Here is a 7,987-nt window from a genome sequence, read left to right on the forward strand (position 1 = left end):
AGGCATAATTTTTTTTTTTGCAAGGCAACCTACAAATGATTTATTCTTTGGGTAAAAGTTAGAATCTCTGATTTCTGAGGTTTCATTTAGTTCTAGGATCATGAAATTTGTCTTCTTTCTATAACATGTGTGGAAGGTTTATGTGCATTTTTTGTCACAGTGATATCACTGAGATGTGACCAAAATATGAGCACTAAATTGTGGATAATATGTGGTGGTTTTCAAAGTTCTTCACCATCAACCTGGACTAAGAAAAGCCCATATCTTTCCCTCTCCCTCTCCCAAAGGAGAAATAATCTCATGAGTCACATTGAGGACATGGCCTTTCAGATCTATCAGGAGTTCCAGAACTGGCAAGAATTCTAATCATTTAAGTAATCATTAAGTAAAACCCCTCTTCAACAGATGAAGTTAACTAAGGTTTATGGTGAATAAAGGTTACATAAGCAGTAGCAAGAGAGCAAAGATTGGAACTCAGAACCTCTGGCTCCAAATTCAGTGCCACACTGAGCTAAACCACAGAACTGTTTAGCACCATAACAGCTTTTCCGAACTAGGAGGGAGCAAGTAGAATCAAGTCTTTGACTCAAAGGGCATGAGGTTATACTACTCAAAGTCCTTACATTCTGCTGCCACCAACAAATAGATTTTGTGGTTACTCAATAGTCTTCAAATTCTTCAGACCTTGCTGGGATAATCTAATTCACAATTTAAAAAGCATTGCACAAATGGCAGAGGGAATGGTAGAGAGGTGCTTCTAGAAATTACAAATCAACATCCAGGGAAACATAATCTTGCAGGTGGAAGAGAGACTTCAGATGACCATTTAGTAAAAATTATGCCTGGGGTTGGCTAGGTGGTGCAGGGGTGGCTAGGTGGCACAGTGAATAGAGCACCGGTCCTGGAGTCAGGAGTACCTGAGTTCAAATCTGACCTCAGACACTTAATAATTACCTAGCTGTGTGGTCTTGGGCAAGCCACTTAACCCCATTTGCCTTGCAAAAAAAAAAAACAACTAAAAAAAATAAGTGGTTTTGCAGGTTCTATATGAAAGTTTCTAGGGATAAGGAGCTCATATTTACAAAAGTAATTTTTGAAAGTTCTAAACATTGGAAAAAAATTTTTCTTTATAATGAAATAGAATCTGTCTCATTTTAATGACCACTAATTTTGAATTTAAAAAAATCTGCCCTTGAGTTGATTTTTTTCTTTAATCCCGCAGACTGAATTCCTTCTAGACTGTATGTGTTAATTTGCTAGTCTTGTTTAGTTGTTTCCCTTTCCCCCATCACAGTATTTGAATGCAACATAAGCCACACACATGGTCACCATATTTAGTAAAATTATAAATGGAGAAAGCTCTTTGTTTTGCCTTGTGCATGTACTTGCTTCATTTCATAGAGAAAGAAACATGGAAAATTTACTCCTTCAGTGGGGCATCATTTCTGTCTCTGAAAATACCCATTGCTGAAGAAAAGCTGAAATGGAAAATAGGATAAAACCATGTTGTTATACACTGCTACGGGTAATTCACTTAGAGGCAAAAGGACATTGGCTTTAAATAGAGTCATTATTCTTTTTGAAGTTTCTAGTGGGATCACTGAACTCAATCTAAGTATAAGATAGTAACAGAGAAGCCCCAGATGATTTGGTGGCTTTGAACTCATTTAGGTCAACTTACTCATGCCTCTGGTGATCTTGAAATTAGTCTGGAGAATTCTCAAAGAAAAAAAAAACTTAGACATGATAACAAAATGTTCATCTTTGAGATTCATCTGATCCAAGGATTTACTCCTCACTTTTCCTCAGGACCAGAGTTTAAGACTGTTCTGTAATTGTTTAATGAAGGTAAATTCTTGTTGAAGTTTAGTATGTCATTAAGACTTTATATTTCTATATAAAAAAAGAATAAACTGGTTTCTCAGGTTCTAATTAAAAATTTTATTTATTTTGAGTTTTACAATTTTTCCCCTAATCTTGCTTTCTTCCCCCACCCTCCAAAGAAGGCAATTTGCTAGTCTTTACATTGTTTCTATGGTATACATTGTTCCAAATTGAGTGTGATGAGAGAGAAATCATATCCTTAAGGAAGAAACATAGCATATAAGAGATAGCAAGATCAGACAATAAGCTATCAGGTTTACAGGTTCTAATTAAAATTTATAAAACTGAATGTTGTCTCTGTATGTAGAAATGTTAATCTGCCATGTCATGACTTGCTCTTCTCCATTTCAATATTGACTTGACCTTTGTCAATATTATCTGGTCAGCTTTGTAATAGTACCAATAAATTCCTTTACTTGGGTCAACAAATCAAGATAAGAGATTTTTGGATGAGGAAAGAGAAAGTTTAGGTTTGTTTATAAAATTCTCTCTCCAGTCTGAGACTTTTATCAATAGGAATTTGAAGCAAATATTATAACTTATGAGAGGATTGGAATGTATAATTATGTCATCTATATGAAATCTCATTGGTTGCGTAACTTAGTATTATGACTTTGTCCTTTCTAATATTTTCCCCAAACTTTGCATCACAGTTGACGTCTTTAAATATGTCTTCCACCTGTAGGTTTTTGGTAAAATTAGAGAATAAAACTTCATATATAACAAATAATTTTCTTTTGCTTTATTTTTAATCTAAGAATTAAAGTTCACATTCTCTACAGCAAAATTAGAAGCTCAGTATGAGGGCCATCCACTGCTTTGCTATTCCTATCACACTAAGATGGAGCTGGTAATTAATAGTTTTGGTTAGTGATAATTTCTTCTACTTTTTCCTTGCTAGTACAAATAAAATAAAATATAATACATTTTCATTAAGTGCCAACTCTGGGCCAGGCACAAAGCTGTTGGAGCAGATGCCTGCAAGTATACTGGGTAATCATGGATTGAATTTTATATATATGAATATTTTTAATGATATAATAATAATGAATAATAAATAATAAATGAATGAAAAATAATAATGAAAGGCTGACATTCATATAGTAATTTTAAGCTTTGAAAAGCACATTATAAATATTATCTCATCTGATATACTATTAACAATAACTAACATATCCACATTATTTAAGTGTTTGCCAAGTGCTGTACTGACCCCATTTTATTTGAGTTTCACAAATAATAGTTGAGGCACTGGTCGAGGACTTGGATGCATATATTTTAATAGCCTATCAGCAAAGAACCAATTGGAGAAAATGAAACCAATTGTATGAACAGAAACTGAATGATTATTCTGCAAATCAGACACCAGGAATACAGGAGGGAAAAGATTTGCTTTCTCTGGGGATGGAAGCACGTGGAGTTTGTGATTTGCTTTTGATAATTCAGCTGCAGCATGAACCCTGCTAATTAGGGTTATGTTTATTTTGTGCTACATAAAGCAGATTTGATTAACCGAGCAAGCTGGATGCATTTTTAGATAACTGTTATTTCTTTCTGGCTGAGATACTTATTAATTCTTCCCTTCAGGAAAAAAAAATGCTCTAAAGTTCTTTCTCTACAAGGAAGAATGATCAAATTCACAGTTCTAGGCTAAATCCTTCTAGGGGAGTTTGCTTTAAAGTATAGGTTCATAGCATTGGATCTTTTAACATTTGACCCTAACTTTTCCAGTCTTATTTTCCAGCCTTAACATAACTGACGGTCCAGTCAAGGGAGACAGCTTCATATTCCTTGAATTTATCTTACTATTTTCCTCCAACTTGGAATGTCCATCTTCCTCTTTTCTGCCTTTCAAAATTTTACAGATTCTTCAAGGCCCAATAAAAATTCATCTTCTTCATGATGTTTTCCTTGATTTCTCAGGTCCAAAATTATCTCTGCGTTCCTGTAATACTTTGAGCTATTCCTATAGCACTTAACACATTTTCCCTTTAGAGGCAACCAAGGGGGCACAGTGGATAGAGTTCTGGATATGGGGTCAGGAAAACCTGAGTTTGAATTCTACTTCAAATGCTCATTGCTAGGTGATCCTGGACAAATCCCTTGCAACCTCTTTCACTTTAGTTTCTTCACCTATAAAATGAGAATAATTATAGAGTATATCACACAAGGATGTTGTAACAATCCAATGAGATAACATGAAAAACATTTTACAAACCTTTAAGTGCCATATAGAGGTTAGTTACTATTTCTATAATTATTGTGTGTTTATATCAGCTCCTCTACCAGACTGTAACTTTTTTGGGGACAGGGACCATTCTTTTTAATCTTTTTTTTTGAATGCCAGAGACCCAACACATAGTAGGTGTTTAAGATTAGGATTTAAGATTTTTAATTGATTATGTAAAGAAACCTATATGCTCATTTTATTTAAAATATTATGCTCATATATGGAGAAACAAACCTATGTATAAACAGATATAATTATATGCAAATAAGCTCATGGCCATGCTTAAAAAGGAAGCCATTATAGGCTTTTAAAACCAAATGAAATGTCAACACACACTAAAGTGTCTTTGTCATGTCGGGGTGCCTGCTGGCAGGCACCTCTCACTAGGGACTAGAGAATGGGCTCAGCTGTTGGAAGCAGATATGCCTCTCTAGCACTGAATGTGTGGTCTGACTCATTCTCACTCAGTTTCTCTTTATGGTATACATTGTTTGTGTGTGTGTGTGTGTGTGTGTGTGTGTGTGTGAGAGAGAGAGAGAGAGCCTGAAACTACCATTAATGTCCCACTAGGCTTTATCTAAAGCCTTGTCCTTTTCTTCTGAATTTGTCTATGGATTACAAATATTCTATGAACTGTCAAAATTGGTCATTCTGAAGGATATCTCCTTAGCATTCCTCAGGATTGTGTATGCTTTATATAGTTAATTATTTTGTCAATTTAGAGATTCTTATTCAGGGAGAGGTGAGACTGATTGAACTGGAATAGTCTTTGAAGACCCTTCAGACTAGGAAATTCTGTGAACAGTGTAGAAGTGTTGACAGTGGCCACCATGGTTTAACTCCAGAATTTAACTCTAAACTCTGTTCCACAAACAAACCCCCTCTCTCTCATTTCTCATTAGATTAACAATCTAACAGCAAATTATTGGAGAAGTTTCTAATACTGATGGAATAAGCATGAGTGAAGGACTAGTCCTGTTAGGACTATTGTTAAAGCTGTCAGATCATAGATTTAGAACAGGAAAGGACCTGAGAGATTTATGGAATCCAACTCCCTCATTTTACAAATGAGGAAACTGAGTGCCCAGACATACTATAAGGCCACACAGATAAGATGTCTTTGAAGCAGGATTTGATCTCAGATCATTCTTTAGTCCTAACCTGCTTATTTCTTGAAGCACTTAAACTGCCTATCTTTGCATTAGAAAATTATGAGTAAGGAAATTTTCTATGCAAATGTAGATTAGACTCCAGAGGAGAAAGTGAGCATGGTGACTTTGCTTAGCCTTCTCTGACTTAAACTCAATTCATTTGCATGTCGTGGCATCCCATCCCTGAAGCACTGATCCTCTTCCAGAACTGACAAAAGATGACAAGAACAACTAAGACCCTTGCTCTATGACTTACAGTCTTTAGGAAGTTACTTCTAGTCAGACCCACATAGTAAGGGTCAGAGGCAGGATTTGAATCTGTGTTTTCCTAACTCTACATCCTACTTTCTATTCACTATTTAATAATATGCATAATAATGACAATAAGGAAATCCCTTACCTATGATATATTCAGGGTCTAGAATACAATTTTAGGGGCAGCTAGGTGGTGTAGTGGATAAAGCACCGGCCTTGGAGTCAGGCGTACCTGGGTTCAAATCTGGTCTCAGACACTTAATAATTACCTAGCTGTGTGGCCTTGGGCAAGCCACTTAACCCCATTTGCCTTGCAAAAAAAAAAAAAACCTAAAAAAAAAAAGAATGAATGTCTAGAATACAATTTTAAAGAATTAAGGAGATCTGAATGGATTCCACTTGGGTAGAGGAAGACATCCCATTTATCTTATATTTGACACTAAATGACTTGAGGTAATAGACAAGACCCTTAACACCTCCAAGCCTCAGGTTCCTCATTTTCCAAAGGAGAATGATAGCTCTAGTTCCTTACACAGAGGGTTGTTATGAGGATCCAATGGAAAACATGCATATTAAACTTTGAAGCAATATATCAAAGATTGAAATCATCATTGTTATCACCATCAAGTCAGAGAGTAATCATTTTTTGTTTAGTTTTTTGCTGGTTTTTTTTTAATTCTTTGAGGCTAAGGCTGCAAATGGGCTTATTTCCACATGGTCCATAAAATACACAGAGGAAAACCATTTATCTGAATAAATAATCCTTGGATTATATGAATTATGCAGCTGTGCCTCACTTCACAGTGCCTCTATGGGGATAACCTAGTCCTAGGCCATTTCTTCCCCCAGTGACCTAAAGCATCTCCCAAATAGCTTGAGATCCCTCCTAGCTCCTAACTTCAGTAATTATTCCATTTCAAAAAAATGAACTTTTCAAACTGAAAGCCTAATGGTGTTTTTGTCGATGACCCAGAAGACTTTAACTTACCTTTTTTTGTTTGGTGCAGATAATTCCATCTGATCATAGGAGGGTGGGAGCATGTGGTATTGTTTCTGGTTCCCGAACTGATGCTTGGAGAAAGGAGGGGTGTTGGCTGCCCAGAGAGGAAAGGCTATTGCTGCCTGTCCCTGAGATTTCATTACTCATCTGCTAATTGTGGCAAATAGGAATTTTATAGATCCCCAGATGCTCATCATGTGTGGTGGCAGCATTTTTATGGACAGGGAAAATGGAGAAAGGTTTCAGGAGACCTTTTCAGTTGTAGTTTTGCCTGGCTGAGTCTGTTTTGGTTTTTGGAAGTTCATGCCAGAATTGGGCATCTGTTTTGTGGATGATATTCACAGAAGTAATTGTTGGAGAGAATGCTAGAGGAAAAAGCAGGAAACTGAAAAGATTCTGTATAGTCCCTTTATATAGTGACACAGTGAATCCCTGTCTTGTTCTGCCCTATATGTTCCTAAATGTGTGATCTTAGAGACTGGTGTCTCTAGCCTAATGTTAATGATTAAGAAGTATCTGACTATAGGTAAGCTTAGGATGACTGTCTCTTACCCTGGGCAGGTTATGTGACTCTCTAAGAGGATAGAGGTATTTTAGGTATCAGTTTGTCCTGATTCCTAGGTATCTGGAACTAGAGAAGAGAATACAAAGAAAAGGAGAGGAAAAGTTTAGCTAAGTGGTTTCAGACTAGAGACTGAATAAACTCAGGTGGCCAAAGTAGCAGCCTTGAACCAGAGATAATTTTGGCCCCTTAAGGAATAAAGCCTAACCCCCTGATCTTTTCAAGCATGAACTCAGAGCTGGAAATGATGCCATAACATTCTGTGTTCTATATTCTTTTGTGCTTCCAATTCTGTCTGTATCCAGTGTTCTGAGGCATCACCTATCTCCAACATTCTCTTTTCCATGTTCCAAGCATCATTTTTTACAAGTCACCAATAAGATTGTAGAATAAGACCTAGAGGAGATATTAGAATTTATCTAGTCCAAGTCCCTCATTTTACAAATAAGGAAACTGAGATGAGCCAAGAAATTTACCCAAAATGACACTGGGATTTGTCAATGGGATTGTATGAGACTACATCTAGGGCCCCCTGACCCTGCCACCTATGATTACTCAATTTATAAATAGTTTATAGCTGTAATATCTTTGTTGCCAGTCCTAAATTATTGCATTCAAAAAGTCTGGCTATGTGTGTTGTTATTGTGATGAATAATTATGAGAAGAATCTGAAAGACTAGGGCTAGATAAATAGCTAATTTCTGAGACTATAGTCAAGAGAGAAGGAGAGAATGAAGGAGAGGAAGAAAGAATATGGGGAAGAAGGAAAGAGGGGGGAGGAAGAGGAGAGAGAGAGAGAGAGAGAGAGAGAGAGAGAGAGAGAGAGAGAGAGAGAGAGAGAGGTGCAGTGGGAAGGAGAGGGAGGGGGAAGGAGAAGGATAGGGAGCGAGAAAGAGAGAATGAGA

General features: G+C 36.5%; 1 long non-coding RNA gene across 1 annotated transcript; it reads right to left on the bottom strand.

The window, feature by feature from the left end:
* Window positions 1-3,147: 3,147 nt before the first annotated feature.
* On the bottom strand, window positions 3,148-7,326 carry LOC141516510 (uncharacterized). Its single transcript, XR_012476717.1, has 2 exons — window positions 6,509-7,326; window positions 3,148-4,017 (listed from the first exon to the last, which is right to left on the bottom strand). It is a non-coding gene; the product is annotated as an uncharacterized LOC141516510 (long non-coding RNA).
* Window positions 7,327-7,987: the final 661 nt, after the last annotated feature.

Source organism: Macrotis lagotis, chromosome 3 (genome assembly GCF_037893015.1).
Source record: "Macrotis lagotis isolate mMagLag1 chromosome 3, bilby.v1.9.chrom.fasta, whole genome shotgun sequence".
Classification (NCBI taxonomy): Eukaryota; Metazoa; Chordata; class Mammalia; order Peramelemorphia; family Peramelidae; genus Macrotis; species Macrotis lagotis.